Raw genomic sequence first — 15477 nt, forward strand, 5'->3', positions numbered from 1 at the left:
AAAATATTAGCCAGGTTTAGTAGGTTTCAAGACCCAGAAATATCTTCCCTGGTTCTTGGCTTTGCCCTCTGAATCTCCAGTTTGCCCTGTGAGCGCTCTATCCCAACTTCTGAATTCCTAAATGACTTTTTAATACACATCAAAGTCAATAGTTTGGCTTTTCCTAGAAAAATTAATATGAAGCACACAGATAATTATCTCAACACCCAATTAGCAAAATCATTTTTCCTGTTAAAATCAAGATGATGGGTGGGTGACAGATAACATTGAATAAGTTATACTGACTGTACCATTCTGCCTGTTTAATAAATAAAATTCTAAGTTCACAGTTTTATTTCCTAAAAGGCTTATGAGAAAGTGAAGTCAACACAGAATTTTTGAGAAAAACAATCAATATTTCATATTCATAGGTACCTGTTATGCTAAATAGTAAATATTTCCAAGCATTATCTCGTTTAACACTAACAGACAAAACAACACCTCTGTGAGGTAGATATCTTTACTTACAGGTGAAGAAACAGGAGTAATTTGCAGGTCCTAGATGCAAGGAAAGAGATTAAACAATAATATTTACACAAAAGTCCAGGCAGTGAAACTCTGGGACCACTTGACCATATGTGGAAATTTCTCTGGAAGTTGATTATGTTAATATCTCTTCATCTTTTTGATTATGTTACTTTAGGCCTCTATTTTTAATTTTCTCTTAATTTTTATCAGAGTCCCCCTCACTGGTATACCTCTACTCACCCACCCTCTACTCAACCTCCTCCTCACCCACTCTTTACTCAGTAGCCAAAGTCACCTCTCTAAAGCACCAACTGGACCCTGTCCTACCTCTACTTAAAACCATTCAATGGTTTCTATATCACTGATACAAATCCCAAGTCCCTTAACTTTGCTTTGTACTCTCTCCTGACTTACCTCTGTCCAAATCATGTCAATCTTCATTCATTCCCTCCCATCCTCTTTACCCTACTTGTCATATTTATTTCTATTTTCTCTGGGCTACCTAACTATGCTCCCTGAGGCCAAACCCCTGTTGTGATTTCTGGAATGTTTTTGGTACAATTTTCCTAATCCCCTCAAATGAATAAGGTGACACAACCATATGACCTCTTAATTCTCTATAGACAGTATTTTTGTAGCACGTTAGTGCTGTACTTCAATTGTTGTTTTTTGTGATGGGGTTTCTTTTAGGCAGGAATTCTACGTTGTTCACCCTTGTCTCTGGAAGCCAGTACCAATAACCAACAAAGAACACTAAAGAAATAGTTATGGCATGAATGACTGGATCCATTAGAGCATGGTTATACAGGAATGATTCATGGGTTTCCTGAAATTGTATCCACATTTTGTTCTAAAGAAAAGTTGATTGTTTTTAATCATTTATTAAAGAACCATTGACCCAACAGTAAAGATGAACTATGCTAGTCTAGTCCATCAAAATATACATTAGAAGACATAACCAATAATGTCAAATAAGTTCTATAGGTAAAATGGAGATGCAACATGAGAAAAGAATCCAGATCATCAGATGTTAGACAATCTTATAAAGGACCCATTGTGTCTCTTATAAAATTAAATTTAACAGAAAAGATTTTCAGATGTCTACAAATCAGACTGTACAGGCAGAGCATTGGAGTGTGATTACAAGGGGAAAAAAAGTTGCATTCATTGTAGCTAGCTATAGATCTCTGTTCTTGATCCCCAATCCAAGGTGAAGATAGAAAGTTTGTTGCTTTGGCTGAATGGAGGTTGTAGTTTCATTTGAATGAATGAAAGAAAGTTTGTTGCTTTGGCTTAATGAAAGGATGCTTGAATGAGTGGATGGTGTATGAATAAATCAATCAGTGAAGAGCATCATTTCATCTCAAGTAAATACAGTATCAACAAATTATTTAAATGAAGAGAGTATTTATTCCCCACGTAACTAGAAATTCAAAGGAAGGTAGCCCCAGGGTTGGTTATTTCTATGGCATAGCAACATTTTTAAGGACTCACATAATTTCATCTCTCCCCTCTGCTATCCTGGGCATTGACTTTATCCTAAGAAGGGTGCTCTAGGTATCTACTTTTCCACACAAGATGCTAAAGAAAGTATTCAAGATCAGGACTCATCTCCCTCCCCAACCACACACAAAGCACCCAGAAGATTTCCACACACACTTGGGTCAATGCCCACATCAGGGAATCTGGGCAAGGTCATTTCTAATCTTGTAAAATTAGACAGACCCATGAGAAAGAAAGAGAGCAGGAGAGAGAGCTCTTAAGTAGGACAAAAAAAAAAAAGTCAGACTCTGCTGCAGACATCTGCTGAGGCAACACAAGGTAGATTGAACACGAAAACCGATGTGGGATAGACAAGGAACTCGTCCATCTTCCTAAACTGGTAATTTAGAAAATAACTCCCTACTTAAGAATGCAAATTTTGGCAAAACATTGCATTCAAGAAATGTAACAACAACAAAAATCAGTGATTTTGTTGGTAAATTCTACATTTATGAAATTTTGCTACAATAGTTTATGAGAAAGTAATAATGGGTAAACTTTCTGAAAATAGGTTAACCATGGAAAAAGATTCATTTTAAAGAATTGAAGCAAAGGGCAAGAGGGACACCAAGAAGAGTATTTGGATCTTACATTTTATAAGATGTAAAAGGACAACACATTTTTTCCTGTCATGCAATTCTTAAAGAACAGATGGCAGAAGTAGAGACTTTGGGAGCATTCCTGGAGTGTCTACTCCTTGTCAGTTTTGTCATTGTTTGTATTAGGAAATCTAACCTTATGGACTGTACAGCAAAATACTCCAGAAATATGTGAAAGGTATCCTATCCTGAGCCAGCAGAATTCTATTCTGCATTTTGATAGGTAACATAGAAAAATCATGTAGTTTCTCTGCTTTCAAATATGTCAAATATATTTCAGCTACCAAATACGTAAAATGAAGTGGTTGAACCAGATGATTTTGGAATACTTACCACTTACAACATTATTTGATCCTATACAATGTAATACAGTCTTTTTAAAAAGACTATGTTCAAGTATTTTAAGGAGAAAAATCAGACTTTTGTGTGGAGGTCAAACTACTTTATCTTTTAAAGTGTTTTCTTTTTTAAAACTCTTATTGATATATAGTTGATGTAAAATAAACTGTACATATTTAAAGTGTACAATTTAGTGAATTTTCACATATGTATGCTTCTGTAAAACTACCACAATCAAGGGACTCTCTTGTCCCCTCCTGGCGTGAGCCGGGAGCTCTGTCCTTTCACGGTATCTCTAAATAAAAGCCTGTACCTTGCTCTGCTAAAAAAAAACAAAACAAAAAAAAAAACTACCACAATCAAGAAAATGACTATACCCATTGCCCCCAAAATTTCCTCATGCCTCTTCTTTCTCTCTCCCGTCTTTTCCTCCTGCCCAGGAACTCATCTGTTTTCCACATTATGAATTGCTTCACATTTTCTAGAATTGTATATTAGTGAAACATACAGTATATCTTTTATTTGTTTAGCTTCATTCACTCAGCGTAATTATTTTCAGTTTCTTCTTCTAAGTTTTGGATATGCAAAACTTGATGGACATTTTAGTTGCTTCAGTTTTTGTTTGTTATAAATTAAACTGCTTTGAACATTTATTTACAACCAGTCTTTGATGGATGTCAGCATTTATTTCTGTTGGGTAAATACCTAGGAATGGTACTTCTAGATTATGTAATCGCTGTACACTTAATTTTTAAAGAAACTGCCAAATTTCTTTTCCAAGTTATTATACAAGTTTACATTCCCATAAGTAGTGTATGAGTGTTCTATTTCCCCCCATATCCTCACCAACACTTGGTATATTTTAGTTATTCTATTGGGTGTGGGGTGTTACCTCATTGTAGTTTTTAATTTGCATTTCCGCAAAGACTTATATGTTGAGCATCTTTTCATGTGCTTATTTCTTATCCATATAACTTCTTTGGGACATGTCCAAATATTTTGTCCATTGTTATTGAGTTATCTTCTCATTATTAAGTTGTAAGAGTTCTTTATATATTTTAAATATAAGACCTTTGTTAGATATAGGCTTTGTAAATACTTCTTTCTTTGGATGTTCTCATTCATTTTAGTAACAATCTCTTATGAGCATCAGATGTTTTTTTAAATCAAATTTATTCACATTTCAAGTTTTTTGTGTTGAATTTAAGAAATTCTTGCCAAAGAAAAGGCAACTAAGATTTTCTCCAATATATTCTTCTAGAAGTTTTGTAGCTTTAGCTTTTGTATTTAAATCTATAATCCATTTGTATTAGTTTTGGGCATGTTGTGAAGTATGTGTCCAGGTTTGTTTATTTTCTCATGACTACTCAACTATTCCAAGTAACTCCACTGAATTACTTTGGCATCTGCAGAGAGATTGAAAGTTCCTATGGCCAGGATTCTCACCTGGCCCTGGTTGGCTTGCTCACTACACACGTGCGGGCAATACATTATTATTGACTTTATATAAAGAGCTCTATGTAAAGGACTCAGAGCTGCACGGCTGCAGGAGAGCAAAGATGAGATGAGATTGGAGTGGTGGCAGCACTGAGAACAGAGACTGAGGTGGCTCCCGGGGTAGAGAGGCCCAGAGGCAGAGACCAGCTTGCTGCATGCAGACTCGCTCTGAGGTGGACACAATTCTAGCACTTGGCCTGCCACCATGGGAATAAAGTTACATATAAACCTTTTCACCTCAAGAATGTCCCGACGTCATTATTTGTTTTCCCCAAATGGAGAGTAAACTTGCCTGAGGCGGAAACCCCCCTGGCAAGACGCATCTTTTGATGACGGTAATGAGCTATAGAAATTGTAGATTGCCTGAGCCACCATGTCTTGTCTAAGCCAGACTTAATGATGTACCCCTGTCCCCAGATGGGCAACATTCTGTATGTATGAAAGTCTTTTACTCTACTATTAAAAATTATGTCAAATAGGATGTCTTTGATTTGCCAAGCAACCTTCTCTGAATGCTAATAACCCCTATGGAACTGAGTGGGCTAGAATTCACATAAGCAGTATCAATTAGTAAACCAGCTAACAGCCATCTGTAGTGACTTGAAATGTTACAATGACTCTTTGATGAGGTGGACACAAGGGAAGGAAGGAAGTGGAGGGATGAAAGGAGCTATTTGGCTTCTTGGAATGAAACATTTCAAGGGAAAGTTTAGGCCTTGGTTGAAAGACTTAGAGTAACAAAGGAATAGTTTGTTCCTAGGGGTACAAAAAAAGAAAACAGGCTATAAAATGACTTTTTATACCATCTTCCCTATATTTGTTTTTCCCTTTTCAGGAAAAGGGATAAACTTCAAGAATGCTTTCTATAACCTCCTCCTTCCCCTGCACTGCGTAGCATTAACTCTCAGAAAGCAGAACTCAGACAAGTTGATATAAGGGAAGCCTTTCGGAGACATATCACTTTAAGTTTCTTATAGTCTCTCACAGTAATCCAATTGCTGTTTACAACATTATCTCTTTAGGTATAACACATTTTTGAGTTACTAAGAAATTAATTCAGCAGGGTTTTCTATGTAACAGCATCATAAAATGTCTAAATCTTCAGACTTAATTATATGCAAGAAAATCTTAGTGCTAATATATTTGGAGTATCATCTTCTAAAATTTAAAATGCATGCTTAGTTATCATGTTCTTTATTAACCAGACTATTAAAATAAGTATAAGTAGAATAATATGTCAAATATAAACTAGTCCCTACAATTTGTCATAAATGGACATTTTACTGTATCATTTATATTCTATCAGGAGTGATACTGCAGATATATTCTTGGTAGCAATCTGAAAATTAGCTTTGAGTTTATTTTTAAATGTGAGAATGTCTCATGTCTTCAACTAATTAATTCTGTTTAAAGAAGACACACATTGGAACGCTGTGAAGTTATTTATTCTGGTTTGTCACGTCTATATGTAGACTAGCAGTCAAAGCATTTCTAAACAGGAAATTTTAAAACGGCATTCATTTTACCACATTTCATGATATAGCTCAACATAGAAAAAATACTACGAAGTGTTTTCAGTACCTATGTGGTATGTTTTAGATATTGCATTGCTACAGTGCAAGGTTCTCTGTATTATGTAAAAAAATGATTTCTGTACCAGCAGAGTGTCCCAATTCAGGCTTTTATTACCATATATCATTATAGGATATTTATTTTTAGTACCTCATATCATTCTCTTTCCAATACTTTATACATATATGTATAGATGTGTATGTCTAATTTTTAATTGAAGGGAAAATCTCCAAATTACCTACTAATTCTCTTATTATCCTCCTCATAATGCCCATAAAGGCTCTATTCTTTGTATAAAATGAAGTCAGAACTCCTTTGCATGGCATTCAAGACAGCTGCATTAGCTCTTATGTGTTCTATGCTGTACACCAACTGAAAAAACTTACCAAATATATTAACCCTCATCTTTTGGCATATTATAAAGTAGAGCTACAAATCCACTCACATTACAATCCATGGACAGAGAAACTGTGGTTTCTTTACTGTCTTTATCAATGCCCGGGTCTTTTTTCACAAACTCTCAGAATCGAAGCATCTAGAAAAACACTTTAGCACTCTTGACTTCAATTTGGTTTGATGAAATGACCTTGACAGTCCTTTTAAATAATCCATTCATGTGGAATATCCTTTTCAGTCTGTGTGTATCCTTACATCTCAACTGAGTCTTTTATAGGAAACATATGAATGGGCTCCATTCAATCAACCTATGTCTTGTGATTGGAGAGTTTAGTCTATTTACATTTAAAGTAATTACTGACAGCTATATACTTATTGCCATTTTGTTGTTTGCTGGTGGTTTTGGGGGTTCCTCTCTGTTCCTTTCTTCTCTTACCCTCTTCTTTTGTGGATTGATGACTTTCTTGAGTAGTGTGCATATATTCCTTTTTCTTTCTCCTTTGTATTCAGGTATACCTTAGAGATATTGTGGGTTTGGTTTCAGACTACATCAATAAAGCAAATATCACAATAAAGTGAGTCAAATGAATTTTTTAGTTTCTCAGCATGTATAAAAGTCATGTTGACACTATACAGTAGTATATGAAGTGTGCAATAGCACTACATCTAAAAAATACCTTAATTTAAGAAACACTTTTTTGCTAAAAAATGCTAACCATCACCTGAGCTTTCAACAAGTAGTAATCATTGATCACAGATCATAACAAATATAATAATGAAAAAGTTTGAAATACTTTGAGAATCACCAGTCATTCAGAACACCATAGCATAAGTTTTTTATTTGAAAATTCTGAGTATAATAAGAAGGCTCAGAAAGAATGTTCTGTCTCAAAAATAAAAAAGTGGAAATTGATAACTCTTTAGCAGAGGGGTGTCAGCCAAAAGCAGCTACTATCAGGAATAGTCATGCAGACATAGTTTTCTAAAGAATATGGTATTGCTCTTGTGGATCACTAGCCACTGGGATGGATAGACAGGTATAGGAGATAAGATTATGGGCAAGAGGGAGCAAAAATAATATCTCTGGAAGCCAGAGCATAAGAGAGATTCAGTAGAAAATTCTCATCCCTTTTGGTCTTATACACCTTGAAATTTTGGTCTTTGCTCTCTAATTTCCTATGTGTCCAGTCCAAATTCCTGGGATTTGGATCCACTTCCCATATCCTCATATCTACTCACTTAACATGCCTCAGGCTTTAGCCAGTTGCTGGAACTGCCTAACATGGTGTAGGTACTGATATCCTTTTTATTCCAGTGTTAGATCCTTTACACTTTGTGGTGAATGATCTATCAGGGCTCATCATTTAAGAACAAATCTTATGATGCTACCAAACAAACTGCCTTATTTTTTAACTGGACAGTGAACGTAATGCTGAGCTGTCTTATAGCTATTTCCAACTAGTATGGCTAGTCCTGAGCTCTATGTAACTTCTTGGATTGGTCTACCTGCTCATGGTGGCAAAATCTTTGCCCTAGTAAGAAGGTCTCCATTTGGCTTGCTTCTCCTCCCTACTGTTCCCATTATGCCAAAGTCACAGATTATTTCACATTTAGACATAATCCTTCCCAAGTTCTAAAAGAAAGATGGATAGGATTTTGAGAGATAAATAAGATTTAGGAAAAATCAAACAACAATAGCAAAAGTGCAAAGAGCAAAATGAATTCAAGAAACTGTAAGTTGACCATTGTGACCATTGGGCATTCCGTTGGTTATACCATTTTTACACTGGATTATGTCCTTATTAATAAAAAGCTTTTGAAGACTTTGGAGTACATTGTGAATCAAAAACTCAAGGTTGCTCTGCCAAAAATATAATGCCAAACAAGTGAAGATAACCATGCAACATTTTCAAGCCCTAACTAACCGTGATGCCAGGATGAATCTCATGGTTTCTCTGGTCCAGTGCTTTTACTGGCCAATATCATATTAGCACAAATACATCCAGCAGAGACAACTCTAACTCTTTCTCACTTAGCTTGATTGACAGTATCTTTAAGAAAACTAACTGACTTTGGAACAGTAATATTGCCATTCAGAGTCTGCCTTCAGCAGCAGGGCAAGCAGACAGCCATGTTTTTCATATGATGTTTGGCCTGACACAAAACACCTCTTTTATATTCCCACCAAACTAACTTAGCTCTTCCCCTAGGCATTTTAATTAAAACATGTTCACATGATCCCTAGAAGAGAGAAGACCAGAGTCTTCTAATATATTTTTTGCTCCAGGTATATTGTTTCATTAGTTGTCACTTAGAAAGTGTCAGAAAAGTAGATACAGAGTAATTCCATTTTCCCCAGAGCTTTGGGAGATGAGGCCTTCTTCCCAGCAAAGGAGGTTGTGTGAAGAGGGTTTTCAAAAGTTGTCAATGGCTAGCACTCACAATGGGCAAGACCCTATAAAAGCCTTACCTCCTATAATGTTTCCAGTAATCCTAAGAGGGGGGACTCTTTACCACCTATTTTACAGATGAGGACACTGGTTGAGCAAGGTTCAGGGACTTACCAAGATCACAGTAAGAGGTAGAGCTGGTGTTCAAACCAAGTAAAACTGACTTCATCAGCCTGGGTTTAACCCACTCTACTGCCCCAGTGTTGCATGGCCTATGTGCACAGCTTATACACCTTATCCTTACCCCTCAGTGTGGCATGCAGTTGACCTTAAAGTCTCTGGGCATTAATTCCCCAGCTGCAAGCAGTTGACTTTCTATGGCAGAGCAACAAAGCAGTTTTAGTCAGAGTGCTACTACTATTCCTGACCCTGGAGAGGCAATGATGAGAAGAAAACACTTGAATAGTATTATCAAAGTTTGATAGATGTTCCTGAGATAAAAGTTGTATACAGTTTTTAAAAACATCTGAGCCTCACCTATCATTTCATTAGTCAGTTTTAAACCAAGTTGATGTTTCTTAATAAAAATCATGCCAAAACCAGTTTTAGGATCATTTTTCTGTCCTTTGAAAATGTGCTCTTTTAAAGTTCTTAATAGATATCTCATACACCTCTTCTAAATATATTTTAGCTCTCTCCCCCCCACCACCATTTAGAGATCATTTGAATTTGAAACCTAAAGAAAACCTGGAATGACCTGAGCAAGGAGCTAGGCAGCCCTCTTTCCTGTGATTTCATCAGCGGGTCTGGCTGTGAATTTTTCAAGTGAGGCTCTGTAATGAGCTGCTTGTTTCCCTAGTTACCATAATAGAAAGGGCACGAACCAGAAACTGGATCTGGAGGGGGCGGCTTGTGACTGGCAGGTGAGAGGAGGAGTTGCTTTGTGGAATATGTGCCCGTGACTCAGCTCTGGGAGATTCACCCTCACCTCCTCCTAGATAAAGGCTAAGTGGCAGAAGAGAAATCTTTTAAGCCTCTTAGTGGAGAAGGAGGATTCTGAAGGCTGAACCTTCTCCTTACACTGTAGGGATTCTGATTGCTGCTCTAGATGAGAATGGCCTGAAGTCCACAGTGTTTTATGATACTGAGATTAGCACAATTTATGGCCCTGTAGATTCCTGTGAGGTAACAAGCTGCCTTGGCTCTTTGCTCAGTGTGATTGCTTTCTCCTCTGAGCTATAGCAAATTGGGTCTGCTTTCTTCATGAAATTAATCATATTGTGCTTCAATGTGTCGTAAAATAGTTGTTCTATGTCAATCATTGATTGATATAGATCTTCATTGGATTCAGTTACTCAAAGTTTTCTGTGTCGTATGTATATTTGTACATCCCTGGGATTAGTGTCTTGCACATAGATGTAATACATATGGAATAATGAGAGCGATTTAATTCCTCTCTTTCTTTTAGGTATTCTGAAGAATTTTCCTTTTATTCTTTTTTTTCTTGGTTATAGACTGCTTAATGAAATTAAAGAAATTGTATTTGATCATTTGTGACTTTCAAAAGCAACAAATTTATGGTTCACTTTAAAGTTTCCACAAATCAGGACACTCATAAATTAGTAAGTGAAAAGTTACATTAATAAACTTAACATCATGTGAATTGTACATTATATTTAAAACCTCGTATTTGAATTTCTGTGATATGAGGTTCAGAGTATAGTCCCTGGAGGTACCTCTCAATATTTTACAGTCTAAGCACATAAACTCTCTTTTTTATTCCATGAGAAATCATTTGTCTTGGTTTAATTTATGTTTCACAGCTAAGAAGGTACTAGTTGGCACCTAGACTTGTTCATATGCTATTCTGGGAAATCTATAAAAACAGATCTAGCTTGCATGCAAGTTACGATGGTAAGAATTATTTTACTTTTGGTTAGTATGCTGCATCAATATTAAATCTATTTATTGCATTATAAAATATAAATATTTACCCATCCGCTTAACAGACATTGTACAACAAGGTGGTGGGGGTGAGGTGCAGAGAGCACAGAATGTGAGGATCAGACATGAATGAGATGCTCTATATCCCTTCAAGCATTTATAAAAAGATGAACATCCACTGTTCGTTCACAGACTATGTCACTTATATTCTTGAGTTATGTAATGAATTATCCTCTAATGATTTTAGCTCTAATTTTTTGGGCTAAGAAAGTCCTTTCATCTATTATTATAACTTAACTTCTAAGTAATTGTAATATAATCTTGTGTCCATTACTCTAAGGCTTAAGTTACATCATTATGCCCAAATCTTTTTGTTTCTTGACATGTGTCTACATGAGGGAAATGGTTTAGAAACCAAATACTACTTTTACTTGAGGAGACCTTTAAAAGATCAAAAATACAAGGAAAATACTTAGCAGAGAAATACTAATTAGCGCTAACTCACTCTTACTGCCTCTGCTTCAAAGCTTTTTAAAAGAGCTATCAAGGAAATCTGTGAACATCCCCACTTAGAAGGAATTGGGGGAGGGCTGTCTGCGGCTTCGGAACCTGGCCTTGCGTGGGCAGTCAGCGAGGCTTCTGCTAGTCAGAGGGGAGCTTTTACAGTTTGATAGTGTTGGAAGCTGCTTCTAGAATGGACCCCAACAATCCCTGCTCCCAGAATTCACACCCTGGTGAAAACCCTTCCTTTAGAACTTGCTTCTAAAGAAGAACATGCAGCAAAAGTGATGTCACTTCCAAGATTAGGTTGTAGGACATGGTGATATTCCCTCTCTTGATGTCTTGTTTGCATCTAATGAACCCAGCTGCCATATGCGAGCTGCTCTTTGAGAGGCACAAGTAATGAGGAACTGAGGGCTGCCTGAAGCCAGCAGAGCTCCATCCTACGGGCCGCTGAATCCTGCCAACAGCACAAGGCAAGCTGGGGCGCGCGTCGAACCTGGAGATGACTGTGGCCTTGGACAACACCGGGACTGCAGCGGGTGAGAGACCCCAAGTCAGAGGAACCGGCAGAGAAGCACCGGATCTGTCGCCCAAAGAAACTGTGAGATAATGAATATGGGCTATTTTAAACTACTACATTTCAGGGTGACTTATTACACAAGAGATAACTAGTACAAATTCCTGTTTCCTAGGGTTGAAAGTAGAGATTTTAGCTGTGAAGTAATTCAGAAGAGAGAAGTGAGAAAGACAAAATTAGGACAGCTAAATCAAAGGAGGGCAGGTCAGACTCATGGTCATAGACATCTTTTTTCTCAACTGAAATTTTGAAAGTCAAATGGAATAAATCAGTACAATGAAAGGAAATATGAGCTTTATAACAATTGAATCAGAACAACTCCAGAGATACAGTTAATCATAGTAGCAAATCCTTTTTATTGTGGCATCAACACAATATTTATAAACATGACCAATTTCAATGGCAATTATAACCAACTGTAAGATAGTCAAAGACCCATCAAATTATAAACATAACAGATACATGCATACATTATCTTGGTGACTCACTAGATAGATGAATTTAGGAATATTATTTTACCACCCTAACCTCTATTTCTGTATGTCTAAAAGGACGTCTGTACCACCCACCCCCTAGGGATCATAGAAATGAAAAAATGCATGCAAGTCACCCAGTGAGGTGTCTGGCATGTGGAAGTTGGCTCCTACCCATATGGTCTAATTTTCCTGTAATCATATAGACAGAGTATAAGACTGTCACAAGTGATTATGGCCACTGTGCATTTAACTTGAAATAATGAATGCCCAAGTAGTCACAGGAGTTTTGGGAGACACCTGAGGAAGCTGGCTTGTCTAAGCACAGAGGGTTTACCATAATGTGTTCTGTGGAGAAGGATTTTCTAATTGCAGTCAGAAGTTTCCTAATTTGCTTCCAAATGTGGAATTTGGAGTTCACATTTCAGAAATGAAATCTATTTAAAACACCCACTCTTCAACACATACATAGATCTAAGTCTGTGACATGCTATCTTAGTTGAATTCTGCTGTTATTTCCTGTTTGGGGCTGCCTGAAACAGAATTATTATTTTCCAAACAGCGATGGAACCTGTTTCTTTCTTTTTTTGTTTGTTTTTAAGGATTAGTGTCAAATAATAGTTGATAAAGTATTTTGTATTTTTTCAACATTGATTTTTTTCCTCTCATCTGGTGTCATATTTTGACCAAGATTAATTTTTCAAAATGCTCACATGGTATTTTAAAGCAGCCAGTGCCAGCAATCCAAGGAAGGACAAAGTTGTTAACAAATTAAAAAATTACTTTTCTGAAAAATGACAGTCCTAGGATTACTAACTATTCTGTACCTACAATATATAACACTTGGAAAGTAACAGAAATCAATTCTGTATAATTTAAGCAGGAAGGGAACTTATTAGAAGGATAGGAAGACACTCAGAACTAAAGGAAGAGTTGAAGAGCCAGGCCTGAAAGGAAAAGTGAACTTTTTACCTAGAGAGGGTCCCCAGAGCAACACCCACTGGAGTCTTATTCACGTACCACTGCTGGAATGCGTGAAGAAATGAATAGGGTTTTTTTTCTGTTTTCTCACTTTAAATTTCAAATTTCTCAGATTCCAAAGTCCCAAGAGAGAATCTGACTGGGGAACATAGGTCAGCTGGGCATGCCCCCATTTACATCACTGAAGCAAAATAAATGATCATGAGAGAAAGAGACAACAGCCCCTAAAGCTGTTGAGGGAGAGCTCAGGACAACCTGCCCTAGCTCACTTCCTTCCAAGGCTGCATGTGCTGTGGAAGACATAATTTCTTAGGAAAATCTCAGGATGCTAGTGGGAAGTTGAAATGGATGCTGAATGCCTTAAAGTGACAAATACCTACAACGTGTATTTTTTACACATTGATTTGACAAAAAAGAAACCCACTTGAATTCTCTGTAAGATCCGGGCTGCAAAATTCTGTACTGTCATCCTCAGGTAGGTGAAAGGCAGCATTTTAGTGGCTTAGAACATAGATTCTAAAGCTGGACGAATTGGACTCAAATCCCAGCTCTGCTGCTTCATGATGATAAAGCTTTGATGGATTGTCTGTCCTCTCTATACCTCAATTTCCTGATCTGTAAAGGGAAATCATAATAGTACCTGCCTCAAAGGGATGCCATAATGACTTGTAAATTCTGAGTTAGTGTTACTATTGAGGAGTGTGAAGTTAAACGTCTGGTGTCTTGAGAGCCAGGAGGAGGCTTGATTAGGCTCGTTGGTGGTCATCAACTGGGTCACTATTCATTGGGCTAAACACTCAGGTCATCAAACTGCAGACGATCAAGGCAGTAACAAAACTCAGGTGCCCTAGGTAGTGGAGGCCAGAGCCAGCTGTGCGAAGAATGCCAGGTGAGCAGGCAGGGGAGAATCAGGACACAGTTAAGAGCAGGCAACATGCTGGACCACAAGCATTGAGAGGAGGAGCCAGGAACACTTAACGGCAGCAAAGCAGACAAAGGAGATGCATGGACTCAGCATCAAGGAAACTTATCCTGAATAATTCTCTCTGCCAAAAGTTTCTCATAATGTCATCATCAGTGCTGACTCACCCCAGGTTTTAGGGGAGAGAGAGTGGGCTGAGCCATTCAGAGCAAAGGGGGCATGATCAAACCTAGAAACTGATTGTGAGGATCAGACTGGAGGCAGGGAATGATGCATTAGCACTGCGATATCCATCAGTTAAAAAAATGCCACTAATTAATTATGGTAACAATAATAGATAACACTTAGCATTTGCTCTATGTCTGTCATGGTACTAAGTACTTTATTTCCATTGCTTCACTTAATTCTCCCCACAAATATGAGAGATAATTACTAGGAAAAAAAGACCCTGAAGAGCAAAGAATTTGTCTGTCTGCTTTACCACTCTATCCACAACACATATTAAAGGACCTGGTATACCTAACAGGTATTCTCAAAGTATTGATGGTCTCCAAGTGAAGAACAAAAAGAGGTGTTGATAGTCCAAATAACTTATTCAAGTCAAATAATAGTAAATAATAGCAAATTGTAGATTAAGATTCCAAATCAGAGCTTGATTCCAAAGTCCACAATTAAGCACTGTCTACCCAACGGTACCCACACGTCTCCAAAGCCTCACCCACAGCTGCTTTTTCACTTACTATCCCCCTCAGTGCTGTACTTCCTCATGTCCTCAGGGTGAAATAGATTGTTGTGAAAAGGGAAAAAGAAAGTAAAAAGTGAGCTTGCTATAAAACAAGGTAATGAACACACAGTCCTAGGGGTTCCAGATGAGAGGTTTGGTCTTATGAAATAGGGGCACTTTCAACCAATTACGCACAAGCCCTTATACTAATTGGATAATAGAAAATGATCAAGATAAGTCCCTAAAGTTGAAGGATCCATGCTCAACTGGGAAATCAGTGATGTAAACAAATCAGTAAATAAATAATCAAGGAATTCAGAAATAGAGGTACTGGATTTTTTTTAAATGCCCAGCTGGTTCCAGCAGCAGTGAAACTCACTGTTTGGGGCCAAGCAGGCACACACAGGAATAGTGGAGTGAGATGAGAAAGGTAACTGGTAACACACAAGATGTAAGAAGGGCTTTAAACCTGATGCCAAAGGGAGTGTACCTGGTTTTGTCACAAGTGGA

This window comes from Manis javanica, chromosome 6, assembly GCF_040802235.1.
Source record: "Manis javanica isolate MJ-LG chromosome 6, MJ_LKY, whole genome shotgun sequence".
Taxonomy (NCBI): domain Eukaryota; kingdom Metazoa; phylum Chordata; class Mammalia; order Pholidota; family Manidae; genus Manis; species Manis javanica.